This window comes from Anolis carolinensis, chromosome 1 (assembly GCF_035594765.1).
Source record: "Anolis carolinensis isolate JA03-04 chromosome 1, rAnoCar3.1.pri, whole genome shotgun sequence".
Lineage (NCBI taxonomy): Eukaryota > Metazoa > Chordata > Lepidosauria > Squamata > Dactyloidae > Anolis > Anolis carolinensis.
The window spans coordinates 176,726,698-176,747,780 of NC_085841.1; positions in this window are offsets into that span (position 1 = coordinate 176,726,698).

Genomic DNA, 21,083 nt, shown 5'->3' on the forward strand with positions numbered 1-21,083 from the left:
TCCTGTGTGGATAATGGACTGGTCCAAATCAGACCCAATGCAGCTGTTCACACTGCCTCATAACCTCCAGGATATTCCAATGCTTCAAGCAAATTCTAAAGCATCTCCCCAACTTCCTGAAGCTGTGCTAAACTAGATTAACCTGGTATAGCCTGTGATACTCACCAGAAGTGGAGGAACGTAGTGAAAACATCCAGGAGCCAACTCAGGCCCTTCCTACACTGCTCTATATCCCAGGATCTAACCCCAGAGTATATACTTATTCCAGATTATATGGCAGTGGAGGCTCATACAATCCAGTTCAAAGCAGATAATCTGGGAGCAGGTCCTGGGATACAGGGCAATGTAGATCCAGCCTCAGAGTGAGGAACCTTCTACACTGCTGTATAATCCGGATTATCAAAGCAGATCATCCACATTATCTGCTTTAAACTGGATTATGTGAGTCTACATTGCCATATAATCCAGTTCAAAGCAAAATGATATTGTGATGTTCCTCTGTTGCTGAAACTATTTAAATACTGGAAAGCATTGTTTATTTTTTTACCATGGTAGGAGCCCCCAATGGTGCAGCAGATTATACCACTGAACTACTGAACTTGCTGACTGAAAGGTCAGTGGTTCAAATCTGGTGAGCAGAGTAAGGTCCCGCTATTAGCCCCAGCTTCTGCCAACCTAGCAGTTTGAAAACATGGAAATGTGAGTAGAACAATAGGTACCACTCTGGCGGGAAGGTATCAGCGCTCCATGCAGTCATGCCAGCCACATGACCTTGGATGTGTCTAAGGACAATACCAGCTCTTCGGCTTAGAAATGGAGATGAGCAACAAGCCCCAAAGTCAGACACGACTAGACTTAATGTCAGGGGAAAACCTTTGCCTTTACTTTACCTACCAGGGTAATGCATGTGTTGACCTCCCAAATTAGCAATGGGCAACTATGGCAGATTATTTTATTGTTTATATTGTTGCTATTTTATAATTGAAGAAGTTACATCTTTAGAATAGGTAAGGAAGAAGCATAACTGGACGGTATGCTACTAAAATCACATTTGACCTGTTTCCTTACATGTTAATTTCTGTCAAATTTGTTGTATAACATGATGTTTTTATGCTTAATTTGTAAAATCATAACCTAATTTGATGTTTAATAGACTTTTCTTTGATCTCTCCTTATTATCCAACATATTCGCTTATTCAACGTTCTGCCAGCCTGTTTATGTTGGATAAGTGAGACTCTACTGTAATTTCATGTGATTGCATCTAGAGTTTATGTACAATCAATAAAGGATACAGTAACATGTAATAAGAGTATTTTTTATCTTTTTTGCAACGTGTTACTTTATCTTTGAAACAGAATTGGAAGGAGCTTGTCACTTTGCTGCCCTCTTTGGCCATATAAATAAGGCCTTGCTTCAAAGCTGCTACTGTTTGAAAAGAGACTTTTAAATAAAAGGACCCTGTACAACCAATCTCCCACTGTCCTTGCAGGGCTTACTGTACTATGAGCTGTGTCAGCTGAGCAAGAACTTTATGCTGATGTAATCCAAATAGAGAAGAATTAAAAGCAGGGGAGGAAGAATGAACCCAGAACCTAGATTTGTACTAAGATGCCCAATCAGAGACTGTATGCAGCGCAAATAAATCTGAACACTATTACACAGTTTTTAAAAAAGGGAGGGGGGAGAATGCAATTACAGTAGAGTCTCACTTATCCAACATAAACGGGCCGGCAGAATGTTGGATAAGCGAATATGTTGGATAATAAGGCGGCATTAAGGAAAAGCCTATTAAACATCAAATTAGGTTATAATTTTACAAATGAAGCATCAAAACATCATGTTAGACAACAAATTTGGCAGAAAAAGTAGTTCAATACGCAGTAATGCTATGTAGTAATTACTGTATTTATCAATTTAGCACCAAAATATCACAATATATTGAAAACATTGACTACAAAAATGCGTTGGATAATCCAGAACGTTGGATAAGTGAGACTCTACTGTAATACAATAGCAATTATGCTTTCTTTAAATAAAAGCTTGTAATTAATGAATTATAAAATATAATATAGCCCACCAAGGTTGTTAAAACAAAGAAAGGAATTTACGTCACATTTGTATATGGACTGTACTATGGTTGCCTGCAGAGATTTGAAAAGGCCCAGTTTGCAGTGTGTTGAAGGCTTATATATCATTCTGGGAAATTGCACTGCAGTTTTCAGAAAGACGTAGACTTACAGGTTGTTCTTGTGTTGAGCATTTTAAATATCAGGATGGTTGTGCACTGGGGCTAAGCTTAATTTCACAGCCTTGATCAAAGAGGTATGAAAAGGAGCCCACTCCTTACGTGACAGGACAATGAAACTCACCCGCAAGGTCAAGATATGACACAGGTGTGCTGTTGTGTTTTGTAAATGCAAATCTAACGAGAGGGGACGTATTCAGTTTTTACTGGAGCACTGGAAACGTTCTTTCCTGATGTACATGCAGCCAGGGATCATTGTATAATTGGCTGGTGGAATTCAGATCTACAAGTGGAATAACACGTTCAGCAGAATCACCTTTTTCTATGAATAGGAATTATCTTCTCCCATCAGCTGATTATGCTTAGCTCATAAACCTTTATAGCTGGAAAATTAATATTTCCTTCTTTACTGCAAAGACTAGGTTCCTATCTAAGACTGGAAAACAATGAAATGAAGTAAATTTAGAGTTATGATTAGAAAAAGCTGGAGGCCTATTTAAACCTTGATTTAATTGCATGTCATTCCCAACATTCTTTCGGATAATAATCCCTTTATCACTATAAGTGATCCAGCAGAAGGGACATCTACACTGTAGAATGAATGTAGTTTGACACCCCTTTAACTGCCATGGGATCATAGTTATTGTAATTTTACTCATCTTTAGCCATCTCTGCCAAAGAGTGTTGGTGCCTACAAATCCCAGGATTCCATTGAATTGAGTCATGGCAGTTATAATCATGTCAACGTGCATTAATTTTACAGGGTAGAGCCAGCCTAAGCCAATGTGAACCAGGGAGCCAAGCTTTCTGTTAGCCTCACTTGTTGTTTATTCATCCAGTTGCTTCTGACTCTTCATGACCAACAAATGTTGTGCTGGATTCAAATGTTCGTGACCATACAAATGTTGTGCTGGATTCAAAATAATACTCTAGATTGTGAATCAGAAAGAAGTTCAAAAATAAAGCTTATGATGCATGACTTCATGAGGATATCAGATTTTTAGCCAACATATTTCCTGAGTACAAGACATAAAATGAAAGCACAAAATGCTCAAAAGTCATTATGTTATGTTCATGGGGGTAACAATGGACTAACTGTCCTTCCATGGTCAGAATTTCCTCTCTAATGTGGGGTAAACAAATAGAGATTCTCCAGACATCACTGGGCTGAAGCTTTCAGCATCTCTCACAATTGACTGTGCTAACCAAGGATGATGGGAATTCCAATCCAGCTCCAATAGTATTCCCACTTCTGTTTTTACATTTCAAGTCACCAATGTTTTTGTTATATGAATCACCATATAACTTTGAAAATGGACAGTGCCAGTCCTACAAAGTACAATGAGGTAATTGAAAGAGCCATTACTCCTTAGCATAAAAACTGAAAGAGATTTGCTTCTAAGGCCCCTTTCACACATCTAAATAAAATCCACACAGAACTGGATTATATGGCAGTGTGGACTCAGATAACCCAGTTCAAAGTAGGTATTGTGGATTATCTGCTTTGATATTCTGGGTTATATAGCTGTGTGGAAGGGCCATGAGTACGAAACCATTACAATGACATTAAAGCTAGCATTCTTCAACTTAAAGATGTATTGGGTTACAATTTTCACCAGTCTCAGCCAGCATGGCATTTGCTGGTTTCAGATTATGTCTACTGCAGTTTGCAGATTTTAAAATGCTGGATTATATAGATTAGTGGAGATCACATTTGTCAATGACTATTTGCTCAATGGAATTTCCAGTTTCACAGCCAGTTTACCAAATGAGTAAAAAAGCTTGAAAACCACAGTAAGGCGAGGCTGTTGCTTTCATATTCTGCTTTTTGGGAACATGGGAAATTGCCACTGTTCAGAACAGAGTGCTGTCCCAGGCTTCATAAACACGGACCATATAATCCAGTTTCTGAATACAGATTATCTGCTTTAAACTGGTTTATATGGGTCTACACTACCATATAATTCAGTTTAAGGCAGATAATCTGCATTCAGAAACTGGATTACATGGCTATGTAGATAGGGTGCACGTGTGATTTTTGTTCTGCTGCAGCTGGAAAGCTGAGCAAGAGATACAAAGAGCCTATCACTCAGGCTGGATCTACACTAACCCATATCCCAGGATCTTATCCCAGATTATCTGCTATGGACTGGATTATATGAGTGTGGACTCATATAATCCAGTTCAAAGCAGATAATGTGTATTATCCTCTTTGATAATCCAGATTATATTTGAACTGGATTATACAAGGCTCCTTCTACACTGCCATATCATCCAGATTTTCAAAGCAGATAATCCACGTTATCTAAATTGAACTGGATTATATGAGTCTACACTGCATTATTATTGAGTTCAAAGCAGATAATCTGGATTTTAAATTGGCACTGTAGAAGGGGTCCTGCACCGCCGTATAAACCTTACTTAGGCGATTCCTTGTTGTCCGAGTATGATTGTCTTCCAGGTGTGGTGTCCTTCCTGGCGGTGGATACGTAGGTGACTCGGGAGCCCTATTCTTGACCATATAATCCAGTTCAAAGCAGATAATCTGGATTTTATATGGCAGTACAGAAAGGGTTTTAGTTGCGCTGTTACTGTAAAGCTGAAACAGAATGGAAGAAAACTGAAACAAATAATGTGCATAATTTGCATTACTGTAATTTGCAATATGGCAACCTTCTTTTGTTCTCATGCTCCAAATCTGGACTACTGCAAGCCTTGAATCAAACAACGACTTCAAAATACAGTTGTGGGGAACAGGGTGAGAGCCAGCCAGAATGTTATAAAGGTATTTCCTGTAAATTGTTGAATCAAAAGCAATGGAACAAAAAAAATTATAGCACTTTGTCCACAATACATACATATCAATTTGTATGCCACGTTTTGGTAGCAAGAAGCAAATATGGTTTCCAATGTTTTTGCTTTTACAGAAGGATCCCAAGTGAACAATCTTTTGTCTTCTGTTTCTGTAACCTTTGGGCTAGTCTACACAAGAAAAGCAATTGACAATTTTATTCATGAAATTCTGGAAATGTGTATATAGTGAAGGAGAGAATAGCAAATGGCTTCTGCACTTACCATACTGTACAGTACGACCCCACATATCTGTGGGGGAAACATTCCAGAACATACCATGGAAACAGAAAACCATGTGTAATAGTGAACTCTATTGAAATGGATGAATTTTGCTGGAAGTTAGAATAGGGTAGAACTACTAGAGAACCTTAAAAATTCCCAAAGTCATATCCTATAGGACAGTGATTCTCAACCTGTGGGTCGCCAGGTGTTTTGGCCTACAACTCCCAGAAATCCTAGCCAGTTTACCAGCTGTTAGGATTTCTGGAAGATGAAGACCAAAACATCTGGGGACCCATGCGTTGAGAACCACTGCTCTAGGAATTTGCCAGTGCAACAGTTGGAAACTTCCAATTGAAGTATACAATAAGATTGCCCTGGAGGACCCAGAAGATTCCTAGCAAAAACATGTTTTGTTGGATGCATGTAGTTGAAACCATGTAGTCTGGTCTGGCAGAGAAGGGGGTCATACTATATTGTGCTCTGATTTGCCTTTGTGGTTAGTCAAGCTCAGGGTAGAGATCCTGCATTTCCACAGGTGAAACACATAATGAATGTTTCATTGCAGCTAACATTTCCTACTTGCCTCACCCATCTTCTTGGGAGCCCTCACTAACATGCTGACAGGAAAACTAAATTCAAGGAACTAGCTGAGCTGTTGTTCACTTGTCACATAACTGCGATTTCTTGGCCTCCTACACAGTACAAGAATGAACTAATGCTTTTAATAGTGTCACAAGCTTTGGCCATAGGCTGAATGCAGCTCAAAAGGAGGCTTTGATACACTGGATGAAGATGGAGATCGGGAAGGACAATTGCTTTTCTGTCTTCCTGAAAAGTGAGCTGTTTGAGAAGCATGTCTCCCACAGTATCATTGACATGTACTATTCTATTCTCTGGTACTAGCACCACTAAAATGTTTTGGATTACTGCTAAAGATCCATTTGGCTGGATTTTCCACACACACACACACAGTTTAAGGCAGTTTCCATGCTGCTGCTTGGGCTTTCATCCTGTTTTCACAATGCAATGTTTAGGGGCAGCCATGGAAAAATACAGCCAGCTAGTATTACCCTTTGAAGACTTTAGACTGTTCTTCCTTTTGTCCTCCTGCCTCAAATAACCCCAGATTGCTTCCTAAATGAAGAGGGAAAGGTTTTTTTTAAAATACAAAATGTTGTTAACCTCTTTGCCAGAATGGGCCAGTACAGAAAATCACTGTATTAAATAAGAAAGTAGTGGCAGTGCAGTTTTTACTAGTCTACTTCCCAATAAGTCACATTGATTTCAATAGGGCTTATTCCAAGGTAATGCAGTTGTTTTATGGACTAATTGGTTAATTTTAACATGTGTTTATGTGGATTACTAACCACTTCCCCAAATGTACTGATGGAGTACAACATTTAAGCCTCACGTGTTATTTGGATTGTCAACTGAATGTTGGAATGGCCTCCTGTTCCTTATATCCTGTAGGGCCCGGGCTGTGGCGCAGACTGTTGAGCAACCAGCTGCAGCCAGTGCAACAAATCACTCTGACCAAGAGGTCATGAGTTTGAGGCCAGCCCGGAGCCCCGTGTTTGTCTTTGTCTTTGTTCTATGTTAAGGCATTGAATGTTTGCCTTATATGTGTAATGTGATCCGCCCTGAGTCCCCTTCGGGGTGAGAAGGGTGGAATATAAATACTGTAAATAAATAAATAAATAAATAGGATGGATGGATGAAATGGCCACTATATAAAGAAATTCTGAAGAAATGGGAAGGTGAATATAAATTTTAAAAAAAACCAAGAAGAAATCAAACAACTTTATGAAAATATTTCCTGGTTCCAATACAGGCAGTTAAAAGAACATTTTAAGAAAGATAAAGCACTCAGATTTATGGATAAAGATACCTTCTGGCATAGAATATTGGCCTTATATAAGAAAGTAATTACATTTCCTCCCTAGGGAGATTAGACAAACCCCAACCCGGTTGTCCTTTAGAAAACAGCTAAAAACATGGCTTTTCCAGTGTGCATTTGAATAATTGACCCCATAACAGACCCATCCTATAGAATTATCACATTCTGGCACTTTATTTCGCCCTAGTATTGGAAAGAATTTGACTCTGTACCCCTCCTCAAATTCTCCTAGATAATTTTTCGGCACTTTGTCCAGGCACTTTATTAAAAGGTCTTGCAATTATATACTTTTGCACTTTCTTACTTGACTTGCCCCCTCAGTCTATCCATTAGTGGTGATGGATTTTGTTTTATCATTTGTCTATTATTATATCATTTTATTCTCTTATTATTGTGTTATATTATATTATTGTGCTTTTACTCTGTTTTATCTGATTTGACTTGTTCTATTGATATTGTTCATTTATGTTTTTAACTCTGTTCATGTTCTGTTTCTGGGCTTGGCCCCATGTAAGCCACCCTGAGTCCCTTTGGGGAGATGATGGCAGGATAGAAAAATAAAGTTGTTGTTGTTGTTGTTGTTGTTGTTATTATTATTATTATTATTATTATTGTATTGTATTGTATGACACAGCAAACAAGATAGATATGCTGGATTTTGTATCACAAAATCACAAGTCGAACACTTCCCAAGTGTCTAGGACTGTGTGATGTATTTTCAGATGATGTGCGCAGATCCCAGTAGGGTGGCCTTTTGCAGTTGGCAGATCGTAATTTTATCAATGTCTATTGTTTCCAAATGCCGGCTGAGATCTTTTGGCACGGCACCCAATGTGCCGATCACCACCGGGACCACCTGCACTGGTTTCTGCCAGAGTCTTTGAAGTTCAATCTAGAGGTCCTGATAGCGGCTGAGTTTTTCCTGTTTTTTTCATCAATGCGACTGTCACCTGGGATGGCGACATCAATGATCCAAACCCTTTTCTTTTCCACAACTGTGATGTCTGGTGTGTTGTGTTCCAGAACTTTGTCAGTCTGGATTCAGAAGTCCCACAGTATCTTTGTGTGCTCATTTTCCAATACTTTTGCAGGTTTGTGATCCCACCAGTTCTTTACTGCTGGGAGGTGGTACTTGAGGCATGTTGTTGTTGTTGTTGTTATTATTATTATTATTATTATTATTATTATTATTATTAAAATACAGTAGAGTCTCACTTATCCAAGATAAATGGGCCGGCAGAACATTGAATAAGCGAAAATCTTGGATAATAAGGAGGGATTAAGAAAAAAGCCTATTAACCATAAAATTAAATTATGATTTTATAAATTAAGCACCAAAACATCATGTTTTACAAGAAATTGACAGAAAAAGCAGTTCAATACACAGTAATGTTATGTAGTAATTACTGTATTTACGAATTTAGCACCAAAACATTGAAACATTTACTACAAAAACAATGACTACTAAAAGGCAGATTGCCTTGGATAAGTGAAGCTCGGATAAGTGAGACTCTACTGTATATAAAAATTGTTGGAGTGGAATACTGAAACAGATCAGATTAAATAATGCGTGATCAAATCGGCCGTGAATATCGGATAACAGATTAAATTAGAGGAGTGGGAAGACATATCCCCTCCTCTATTACTCTACTATTTCCCCCCTACTTTTTTGTTTCTATCTCTCTCTTAATTTTACTCTTTTAACCCACCCCTTTCCTTCTCCCCTTCCCATACCCCTGTAGAAATGTTATCTTATGTATAAAGGAAAATCTCAATAAATATTATTAAAAAAATAACAAATAAAACCTGCTGAAATTCCCATTCTTATAGAATCAGTAAGGGAAAGCCCTCAGCATTATTCCAAGTGTAATGTTGGCAGATGGTGGTGTTCATCAGAATTTTGATGTTGCGGGTGTTACTGTTAGAATCTCTAATTGTATTGCCAAGAAATATATAGAAATTATAAGTGCATTTACACCATGAATTAAAACAGTTTGTCACCCTTGAACTGGCTCTATATCATGGAATCATGAAAGATGTTTGGTGAGACACCTTTGGTAGAGAAAGTTAAAGACCTTGTAAAATGTCAATTCCCTTGACTCATGGCAGTTCGAGAGGTGACAAGCTGCATTCATTCTACTATGTGGATGCACCAGAGTGGATAGTAGGTTTTGTAGCAGTCTTGTGCCCCTTTTTCCATCCATGTTGAGTGGCTTGCTATAGATGAGTAGTTACTTAAGGTTGGAAACTGTCAAGGTCTTTTATTTATTTATTTATTTATTTATTTACATCACTTTTACCCCACCTTTCTCTCCGAGGAGACTCAAAGCGGCTTACAGTAAATGGCAAAAATTCAATGCCTAAAAACAATGTAAAAAAAACAATTCATATAAAACAATCTACAAAACAACAGTTCATATAAAACAGATACCATTACAAAATAAAATCGCATTATATAAAATTTTAAGAATGTCTAAGATTAAAATCCATTCATCCAGAATCCTCAAGTCTTCGTACAGGTCATGTAAAGTCCATGTTCTCATTCATTAAAAGCTTGTGTGCACAACCATGTCTTTAAGGCTTTCCTGAAGCCTAGGAGAGTTGGTATCTGCCGTATGTTGCTGGGGAGGGTGTTCCACAGCCGAGGAGCCACCACCGAGAAGGCCCTGTCCCTCGTTCCCACCAGCCTTACCTGCGAGGCTGGTGGGACCGAGAGCAGGGCCTCCCCCAATGATCTAAGAGTTCTAGGAGGCTCTGTCTATGTGAGAGTGTTTGCATTTCTGTTCTGGGCAAGTTATATTTTGAAGTCAATAGCACTGAAATTTGAGGTCACAGACTACTGCTGTGCAGATACTGCATGCCCAAAGACTGGTGGAAAAGTATTCCATCCTTGGAGTGTTTCTCATTGTTTGATTTACACAGCAGTAGACTTCACTGCATACTTCTTTCTATGGATTATGCCTCATAAACTGGGCTTTCAAAGTGACAGTTTGAGAAGATATGACTTGACCACGTGGCTTGCACAGTCAGACTGTGGCATGCACTTCTTTTGTCCTTTAGATTTCTAAACTGGGAGTCTTAACAGTTCAAAGCAGTGATTGTTTTTAGCATTATACTGAGGCACTGGGCAGCACAAAGGGTTTCTTCACTGCTTTTGTAGCGTGGTGTGCAGAAGAATTGTTTGGATTATGAGCAGCCTACTGAATAATGGTTTGCTTCCACAGAAAAGAAAACAAGCTATATCTTCCACTACACCGCTTTCACACAAAATTATTTATTTTCAGCCTGCTCTGGAGATTGCTGATGCAACTATTACCAGAATATGAGGACCAGCCCTTCTGTTCTTGCTTATCTCATTTGGAGGACAACATCACTGAAGCAAGACTGTCACTTTTGGTAATGGTTCCTATCACAAGATGCCATATGGAACCTGTTACTAGTCTGCCACCTCCCCGCAACAAACCCATCCTCAGTTTTTGGCCTGTTTCTCTCTCCCCCCCCCCCCCCCATATACACACACACCCTTGCACAAATTCATAATTAAAAGGTTTTCAAAAAACAACATCTATTTAAACATTGCTGGAATTCTGAAATTGCTTTAAGTTTTTTTAAAAAAAAAAAATCCAGAGCTGCAGAACTTTAGGAGAATGGCATTACACCACTAAACCAGAAGTGCGGCTACAGGACCTTGAATTGTAGAGACATTGCAGTTGCAATTGCGAGTGTCACCATTTTGGTAAGTAGCCACTCTCCCTGATCTCACAAATGTCATGGGGTAGCTTCATGGGATAAAGTTATTTTACTTTACAATATCATCCATGAGGCACTTATATATCTGCCAGGACAACCAGACACAAAAGACAACAGAAGTCCTGTAAGGCGGTGATACTCTGAGAAAATCTGACTTCCTTAAGGCCACCCAGTGGGTTTTCATGGCCAACCAGGAATTTAAACCCTGGTATTTAGAGTTGTAGTGCAATGGTCAAACCACTGCTCCACAGGAAGCTGGGAATCTCTGAATAAGAGTTGAATAAAAAGAGCAGAAAAAACAGAGCACGTAGAAAAACAGTCTGAGTTCATTTTCCCTTGGGGAGAAAAGAACTACAGGTCATCTATAGTTGGCTAAAACTGTGTTGCAACCTTGGAAGAGGACAAAGCTATAAATATGACTGTTTGAGGATTAGGGGCAATCACTTGCTGGGGTGCCTGTGAACATATTGTACGTTCTTTCATAAAATAGGTTTTGGAAGACTCTAGGATCTTTGCATCCAAAGGGAAGTAAATCCTATGATGCTATCTCAGATATAGCTTGGGGATTTGTGAAATGGAGAAAGGCAGCAAAGCATAGCATGGTTCTTTCATAAAATACCTTTTATTGTATAATTTTTGATGTTTCACTGATAGCATCTTCTTTGATCTATAAAGAAGGTATTGCTGATCACTAGGTCTTTTATCATAATTTTTTTGTGTCAGGAGTGACTTGAGAAATTGCAAGTCCCTTCTGGTGTGAGAGAATTGGCTGTCTGCAAGGACATTTCCCAGCAGATGCCTGAATGTTTGGTGTTTTACCATCCTTGTGGGAGGCTTCTCTCCATGTCCCCACATGAGGAGCTGGAGCTGACAGAGGAAGCTCACCCTTTCTACCTGGATTTGAACCGCTCACCTGTTGGTCAACAGTCCTGCCAGCATTAAGATTTAACCCATTGCGCCACCAGGGGCATCACTAGATCATGACATGGATGAAGTTTAAGTATCAAATTTAACTTAAAAAAAAACAAAACCTTTTTCCTAAGGTAGTATCAAAGTGATGATATTGTTATCTGGACGAAGTTTATATTTACAGGATTTAGGCAATCCTCACATCCATTGTACCCCATGAGATACTGTTGTCTCCACCTCAAGGATTTATAGTCCACCAAGGACATTCATGACAAATGAACAAAATTGTTTCCTTTCCCCACTTTCCGCAAGGTCTCTGCAGCCCCATGGTGGACCACCAGCAGCAGACCCCCCAAAAAGCCAATCCTCAATATATATGTTTTTATTCCTTTTTACCAATAATCCACAGATATGCGCTAATTCGTACTAGCGCGAGAGCGAACTGAGTCTGCAGTAGCGGATCTCTCACACTGAAAAGCCCCAATCTCCCTTTGATAAGATGTATCATTTTCCATCCCCAATGTGGGGTTGTTGTATGTCTTTCGGGCTGTGTGGCCATGTTCCAGAAGTATTCTCTCCTGACGTTTCGCCCACATCTATGGCAGGCATCCTCAGAGAATACTTCTAGAACATGGCCACACAGCCCAAAAGACATACAACAACCCTGTGATCCCGGCCATGAAAGCCTTCGACAACACATCCCCAATGTGTTTTTTTGTTTCGATTTCTGCAAGCCTCCTTCATGCTTTTATCCCGTACCCCAGTCGCTCCTATATGTCTATGACTGTCTGATATAATATAATAATCAAATTATGATTTCTGCCTGGACAAGTCACAGGCTTCGTTACTCCCTGTTGACCTCCCGAAGGAATTTCCTGAACTCTCGGGATGGGCTAAACTGCAGACAAAGAGATCCATCAAAGATTCATTAATCACAAAATACCTCCGCTGATCCTTAGATGTGTGCATAAGTTAGACACTGGTTAGAAAATAGATAATATTCAGATATATTTAATATGATTTACCTTATTTGTTATCTTCCTTCCCCACCTCTTTTATGAAATATATTTTATATTTTGAGAATGTTAAAGAAAAACAAGCAGCATTGACTTCTTCAACTCTGCCTGACCCAGGGCAGAGACCAAGACTCCCAGAAATGTCCTACTGTGCCTCAAGCAGAAAGGTGCAGCCTAAACAGGAACAAACAACTTCAACCAATGAGTTTATGATTCCCATCTGAAGTCTCCCAGGTGTGGCTGAGCCATCAGCTATACAAGCCCAGCACAAAGGACTTTTAATCACCCAGACATCCAAAGTGGACAATTCTTCATTTGACCAGCCTAAGAACGGACTCAGGAAATCATCACCCTTTGTCCCTGGCATCCAGGACTCTGTATCTACATAATCCTGTCATCTCTATACCGGGACACCCGGTGTCTTTAAGCCCTCCAAATATGGACTGTGTTTCCTGGCAACTCCCTCCACCCAAAGAGACACCCCTAGCCAGCTGATTGGCTGCCCCAGGGCTTCCCTGCCCGGAGAGAGGGGAATTCCAAGCCGTGTCACCGGAGCCTGCACCAACCATAAGGCAAGCCAGCATAGTCCCGCCTCCTGATCAATCAGGAGTGGGGCATGACTGGCCAGCCTCCATGCTTATCTAATTGCCAATTGGGGCAGGAAAATTTAACAGAGACAATATTAGTGAATGGCTTTTTACTCTATAAAAATGGTTACACCTTCCAATATGGTTGTGCTTGTACATTTTGGCATCCTTCGCTGTACATTGCATCCTTTCTGCAGATTGTAATAAAGAGCCTCTGTCGCTTGTCTTTCCCCAGTGGGTAAAGCATTGGCGGCTGGTTAGCTTAGCGTACCAGGCAGGACGCTCCTTAACTGGAGTCCATAGCTTTTAAATTTCGACTTCAATACTATGAAACAATTTTGTTTTATTTATTTTGTATCAAAAGCATTGTGTAAATTAGTATAACATTTTTAAAAATGGAAGGAGCACAATTGGTTAAATATCTTTTGTCCAAAAATGGGCAACAGCAACCACATTGTCTGTAGCCTCAAACAATTCTTCCTCTGTATATGAGGCAGGACATTGTGGACAGGCATATAGATGCGGAGTTATCTGTTCTGCTCCACAGTCGAACAAGGTAGATAGATAAAATAATAGTTTGTAATACATTTTGGTGATTATACAAGGAGCGCATGAAAATGTATTTTATGTAGCCAAGCAATTGACAGTTAAATTTTACTTGATATAATTAGCTTGTAGGCCTGGTCAGTTGACCTATACCAGAATCTGAATCTCAGAGGATTAACTTTAATAGTAAAGGAGGTTTTTTTTTTTAAAAAAAGTTGTTACTATAGAAACAAGCCCCTTGCTTGGCAATCAAATCAACAGTCAGCTCAAATCACCTTAATTAGTCAAAACCTTGCTGAGTAAATGTTAGTGGTAACAAGCATTGTTATAAATCAACAATAATTTAATTTTATAGACAAAATTTTGTATAGATTAACTGTCAGTTGCTTTGTAATGCTTCTATTGGGCCTGACAAATTTCACTAATGATAAGAAAGGATCTGGGAATATGTCCAGGAACAATTCTTAACTAGCACAGAAGTTCAATTATTATTTTTATAATTAGAGATGATGTACCGCATGGGCTATAAAAGTGATTGTCAAACCAGGAAATCCCTTATTCAGTGCTTGCATTTACAGTGTATCTACAGTGTAGAATCAATGTAATTTGACACCATTTTAACTAACATAACTCAATGCTATGAGATCATGAGTGTGTGTGTGTGTGTGTGTATGTCATTTTCAACTCTTAACGTTTGAAAACATACATAAGAAACACAATGAGACAAGAAAGACTGGACTTGCACTCTTGAGTGTCCACTGAAGTTTATCAATGGAGCCTGATTTCTGTCAAAGTGTATTGACACAGTTTTCAAGTGTTTCCAACAGACGCTGTGGTATTCTTTTGTAATTATACATTACCAATTAACTGTAAGTTTCAGTTATTTTAAGACTCAAAACTTTGTAACTATAATAGAAAATAGATTTAATTAGGTCTATATAAAAACATAGAATGAACCATACTATTTATGTTATGGAACTACTCCTCATGATTCGCTAAAAAAGTTTCAACCCTCCACCCCTCCAAAAAATTTTCCTGGCTATGGCCCTGCTCCCATCCTATTTCTGTGCATTTCATCCTGTAAGCTTCAAAATGGTTTAGTTCCAATAAACTGCTCACATCATTGTATCTTAAATGCCATTGCTGACTGTTTAAGTCAGCTGTTTGAACTTGCTGACTTAAGGAAATTCTGAGAATTGTGTTCTTATAAAGAGAGAAATTTTCTAAACTCTGCCATCTGCAGTCATGGAATATTTTGGGTTTTTCCATGCAATGGCAATGTTGATATAAACAAAGAAGAAGTATCTTGCCTAAATGAGCAACACATTTCAGAAGTAACATCTTTGATGTTAGGATTGCAGTGCGGTTCATAAGATTACAATGCTTGGATCTTAAGATGTTTATTGGAACTATATAAGTTCATAATTTCAGCTTCTTTGATACTGACTTTTCAAAATGATGTTTGGAAGCATAGATGTATCTAAGTATACTCTTAACATGAAAGGAAATGGGAATAACCTACACATATGAAAATGTAGACCTTAAATATATAAAACTGGGATGGGAAGCCTTACAAACATTGCTAGTCCTTAACTCCCAGCATTCCTCATATATGGCTATAATTTTTAGGGCCGATGTGAGTTTGCTATCTAACAGATTTAGACAGCTCCTGCCCTAATTTTTTTCTTTATGGAGCAAAATCAGAATCAGAATTTAAAACACCATCCAACAGTTAGTTTCCTTTATGATTTTATTTTTCTGTTGGGAGAAATATAGAAGTAGAAATACTAGTACAAGGGGAAGTTGAGAAATAATTTTTTTCTCCCCACATGGAACTGTTTCATACTTCTAAAAAACAACTGCAACATGCCATTTCCACCCTTTTTATAGCTGTAAATCTGTTAAAGCAATTTCTGGATGAAACCAGGTTCTCAACCTGTGGGTCCCCAGGTGTTTTGACCTACAACTCCCAGAAATCCCAATCAGTTTACCAGATGTTAGGATTTCTGGGAATTGAAGGCAAAAACATCTGGGGACCCACAGGTTGAGAACCACTGCTCCATGGGTAATCCATCCATTCTAGAAGTGATGTGCCATGATCCAGCACTCTTCTGTGCCTGACTCATGTTTACAGGAACAAGTGGTATCTTGACAATAAGATGGATGAATGCTGCCTTCAGAAAGTGGTCTTTAGGGCTCCAATTGAACCAGACCAAGTACAGCTTGGTGCTGAGTTCAATTGCATATTTTAATGTTGCATCTGTACTAAAGAATGCAGAAACCCACTTCCACAAACTTTGAAATGATGGCCACTTGCTTTGACTCAAATTGAAGTGTGCCTTTTTCACACAGATCACCTAAGGCAGTGGTTGTCAACCTGGGGTCCCCAGATGTTTTTAGCCTACAACCAGTTTACCAGCTGTTAGGATTTCTGGGAGTTGAAGACCAAAAACACCTGGGAACCCACAGGTTGAGCACCACTGACCTAAGGTAACTTTAGATATTTAAGCACTAAGGAATATCAGTTCACCTTTAAGCCAAGTAAGTTGAACTTCCGAAATCTGTGGAAACAGTTTTGTAACATGGATGCCACATATGTATTATTCACAGCAAGTGGTTTTACATTGGGAAGTCAGGGGATGCATGCTATTTGACTCCTTTTGAAGGTAAAGGGGGGTTGCTGGCATATGATACCACTAGGTGGCAGTATTGGCCTACTCTTTGCAATTGGAGCAAAACTGGGGATGCCAACCCCCCCAGAAACCTCCTGAATGACAGAACCCTGTGTGTTTGGTTCTGTCCCATTACTGTTTTTCATCATGTTCTCTGCCCGTTTGGAAGAGCTGAAATCTTCATCTTTTAACAGAAGGGGGGAGCTGAGTTCATGTATTTCCTGCAAAATACATCTATATGATATTTATGCTGGATTTTATTGCTATCTCTCTTCTGCTTTAATAAGGTTGAGAATTTTCTTACCCAGAGGATTAATCTTATAAAGACGTAACTGAATACTGACAGGGAAGTGATTTTCGAGACTTTAGGAGATCACATAGCTTAGGCTGAGATCCCTGAGCTGCCAAATTGATTCCGTTGATGCAAAAAACACCAGAAAAGAATAGCTTGGCCAACCTGAAGCTTTGGCATATTTACATTCATACAATGAAGGTGTCCTATGGCTTTCGAGATTACTACTGCAATCAATAAAAATAATAAAGGTTCTACAGGTGACTCTTCTTCGCCATAGATTTTGCACCTATGGATTCCACTCTCCATAGCTTAAAAGTAGACAAAAGAAATAAAATAAAAAAGCAAACTTTGATTTTGATATTTTATATAAGGGACACCATTTTACTATGCCATGGGACTTGAGCATTCATGGACTCTGGTATGTATAGGGAGTTCCTGAACCAATCCCCAATACCAAGGCCCCACTCTAACGATTTGCTTGTAGTGGTGGTTTCAATGATGTATCCATTATGGCTGGTATGGGCAAACTTCTTTCTCTTGGGGCCATATTGTGGGCCAGGAGGGAGGGGGGCCAGGCATACGCTTGGAGGGGAGGGCCAGGAAAAGGCAGGGCAGGGACCATCCTCAGGTTGTTCTCCCAGCATAAGGATGGGGCTGCTCACCCCATCCTTATGCTGGGAGGAAGGTAAGACATGCCCCAATCCTCCTTCCCCGATCCTCGGGCTGTCCTCTTGGCATTATGTCAGGAGGAGGGCAAGACAGGCAGTGGCTCTGCTGCGTACCTCTCTCCCTCATCTTTTTGGCATCAAAATGCAGTGGGCCATCATGTCATGCCAAGAGGAGAAGGAAAATAAGAATGGCCTGGGGTAAGCACCCAGAGGGCTGCATCCGGCCCCCGGGCCTTAGTTTGCCCATGCCTGTATTATAGGATAAATAAATGAAACAAGATTTTGTGTAAGAGCAGATCTCAAATGTGTTTCAGGGTCTGTCTGAAAAATCAGGGGTTTTCAGAATTCATAAAGCCAGTGTTGTGTAGTAGTTTGTGTGTTGGATTATAACTCTGGGGATCAGGTTTTGAATCCTTGCTTGGCCATGGAACCCGCTGCATGACCTTGGGCAAATCAGACTCTCTCAATCTCAGAGGAAGATAATAAATCTGAATAAATCTTGACAAGAAAATGTGATATGCTCACTTTAGGGTGGTCACACAACACCAAAACCCCCCATTAATTTCAATGGCTGGAGCCCAGGAATTGCTGAATGCAATCCTTCCATATCATTCTGGCTGGATCTATTTTAAGGGGATGTTCTAATTCACACAGTTCAGAATTGTTTATTTTAAAATGGAGAAAGTTGTTGATGATAGGGGAAAGACACTGTGAAAGTAGCAATGCAGGAAGATTTATTGTAGACATGACCCTTGAGTTTGACCTCTGGAGCCCAAAAGGTACTTGTAGGCTTCTAATCACCTTTCAAGTGATGGAAAATTGATGGGCTGATGTTCCTGCCTTGCTCTGTTGTGGCCTGAGTTCTTTTCTAAAGGTGCATGAATTCATTCTTAATGTGTGATAATGGACCTCCAATTTAGAAAATCAATAAAAATGGCAAGCTGAAAAATAACGATGCTATTACAGATTAGAGTGTCATGTATTCCAACAATGATCAGAATGTTTTCCATACTGTCAAATATAATTTGCTTATTAAACCAGATAATGAATAACTGCAGAGTGCGTCTGGCACAACTTAGTGATAGTATCATTGTTGAAGTGTTGTGTGGTTTCCAGGCTGTATGGCCGTGTTCTAGCAGCATTTTCTACTGATGTTTCACCTGCATTTGTGGTTGCCATCTTTCGAGGATGTAGCCAGCCACAGATGCAGGTGAAATGCCAGGAGAAAATGCTGCTAGAACATAACCATACAGTCCGGAAATCACACAACACTCCAGTGATTCCGGTCGTGAAAGCCTTCAATGGCATCATTGTTGTTTAATGTACTTTCAGAATGTGGCTTTACTTTGTGCTTCAAATCTTTGAATTATGGTAGATTAAGGCCACATCTACACCGCATGCTTATTCTGGGGTCAGAATTTTGCTCCGAATTGGCCGTGAAGCAATTTTGATGGTGGCTAGATGATTATGTAAGAAGTCCTAGGACTAGTTTTAGGCCCGGATAGTAAAGACACAAACCACAAAACACTGACGTGCAATCCTAGGATTTCATCACACTAGAGCAGGGGTCCTCAAACTTTTAAAGCAGAGGGCCAGTCCACAATCCTTCAGACTGTTGAGGGGCCAAATTATCATTTGGAAAAAACAAAACAAAAAAACAAACAAATTCCTATGCACACTGCACATGTTTGTACAGCAAAACAGCAATAACAATGAAAGAACAATATAATATTTAAAAATGAAAACAATTGTAACCAACATAAACCTATCAGGATTTCAATGGGAAGTGTGGGCCTGCTTCTGGCCAATGTGATAGTCAAGTTAATTAGGATTGTTGTTGTTGTGTGCCTTCAAGTCATTTCACACTTTGGGTGAGCCTAAGTCTAAAATTATTTATTTATTCATTTACTACATTTATTTACTACATTTATATCCCGCCCTTCTCACCCCGAAGGGGACTCAGAGCAGCTGTATGTACATACAATGTATTATTAGCATAGCACAATATTAGCATTATATATTACTATATTGAACTATACCACTATACTGTAATATTATATGTAATATTATATGTAATATATAACATATAATTAATATTATATGGTATTATTATTAGTATTATATTGTATAATATTATAATATTATTATCAATATTATATGTAAATACAATATATTATATTATTTAAAATGATATAAAAATATTATATTATAAAACTGAGGACAGGGGCCAGGTAAATGACCTTGGAGGGCTGCATCCGGCCCCCAGGCCTTAGTTTGGGGACCCCTGCACTAGAGCATGGATCCACTTTAAATCCAGTTGTTACCTCCCTGGGCCCAGGGAATGCCCGGATGTTTGATGTTTTACCATCCTGTGAGAGACTTCTCTCATGTCCCCGCATGGGAAGCTGGAGCTGACCCCACTCCCTGGATTCGAACAACCAATCTTTCAGTCAGCAGTCCTGCCGGCACAAGGATTTAACCTATTGCACCACCAGGGGCTCCAGGTGGATAGATGATCTAGTGTGATGAAGTCCCTAATGTATTTACCCCAGAGAAAGCTTAATAAACTCTAACTAAAATATTTCTGATGAAACATGTATGGCGTTTATTTTTGTTATTTGTTATCGAGTCAATTTCATCTTATGGAAGTCCCGTGATGCTAATATCATAAATCTTTTTGACTCTATATTGAAGTTTGTTTATCATATCATATGCATCACTTGTTCCATTTTTTATAATTCAGGTGGTTTCATACTCTTTGATATAGTTCTGAAGAAGTACAGATTAGATACACCTGGAATAGAAATATGGAAATACTGTAATGGTCTAATGTGCTTTACAACAGTCACTTTGTCAAATGATAAACATATCTGCTGCCAAAACATGCCTATGGCTGAGGTCATAATGATTCAATCTGGACTGCTTCCATCTGCATGGAAGCAAATGACATTGCATAAACTAGGGACCTCTTTACACGCACCGCATGCTCTCCCTCCTCCCTTCATCACACAGAGAGGACGAAACAGGGTGCGTCGGCACCCGTTCTCTCCTCCCATCGGATGGCACAAAGGGTGGGAACGTGCAGCAATGTGTGTTGCCCTGCCGCCCTTTCCTCCATCACATTGGGAAATGGGGAGGAAGTGAGGGTAGATCTGTCAGAGCTACCAGAAATACACTTGCCTCTTCTTTTGGTGCTTCCTCCATATTTTGGGAGGAAAGTGGGCACCACAAAATCCACAGCAGCATATTGATACTGCAAACATAATACCTGATGCAGAGCCCTCAATAAAGAAATAATAAAACATTTTCTGCTTACCAGAAGAAGGGTTACCGAAACTGGGATAAAACCCGGGAACCAGTTGTAAATGGCGTGAACTGATATATTACCACTTACTCCAGTCAATAACCAGCTACTCAGGCTC